Raw genomic sequence first — 901 nt, forward strand, 5'->3', positions numbered from 1 at the left:
TCTTAATATATACATACTTATTTATCATAGTTATAGAAGTAATTAATTGTATGCAAATTGGTTCTTTAAGTATATTACATTTTGACATATATAATTAAGCATGGATATTTAACTAAGTTGGGTTGGTCTAATGATTAATTTGCTAGTCCGCTTAAGTAGGTGTTTGGGATTTGAATTTCGCCTTGTACATGCAACAATGTATTGGCTAGTAGCAAACCCTTAAATAAAGTTAAATACCACAGCAGATTAATCTTTAACCTGTCGGATTAGAAAATACTGTGAGAACTAAAAAAAATTAAGCATGGACATTTACAAGGGTATACAGGTAAAAGAAATACCTCATACATACTTGATAAGATCGTGGGTATAATTCCTTAATCTCTTATTCAATGTAGTTATTGTTACAACTTACAAATACCAAGTTAATTAAGTAGTAAACAAATGCAATTTGCCAAAAGAAAACACTATTTACATGAACAAAAAGTAATCATATTCTTTTGTAAAGTTATTAAGATAGATACGAAGGATAGTACATATAAAATGTTGATCATTCGGTTGGGTTGAGGCTTGGCTGAAAAGGATCCCATGATCAGTGTACTATTTTGTGTGTTGTGTCACTTGCAACATGGAACATCTATTAGGTTATATTATGGGATACAAGGGGTTACTGCCGAGTGCCACATTACGTTACACCTGCACTTCATAAGAATCTTTCTGAACTACGTGCATGTGAGTTTTGTGTTTGTTTAGTTTAACTTGTTTTTGGGACAAGTAAGGTTTGGTTAGTACACATATACAGATGCACGCAAAGTCTTGGTGATTATTTGTCTTACAATAGCATTTAGGTTCGAAATTTGACTGAGACTAAGGTAGTGAATAAAACTCTTAAAGCATTACACGT

Source organism: Arachis duranensis, chromosome 3 (assembly GCF_000817695.3).
Source record: "Arachis duranensis cultivar V14167 chromosome 3, aradu.V14167.gnm2.J7QH, whole genome shotgun sequence".
In the NCBI taxonomy this organism is placed as follows: domain Eukaryota; kingdom Viridiplantae; phylum Streptophyta; class Magnoliopsida; order Fabales; family Fabaceae; genus Arachis; species Arachis duranensis.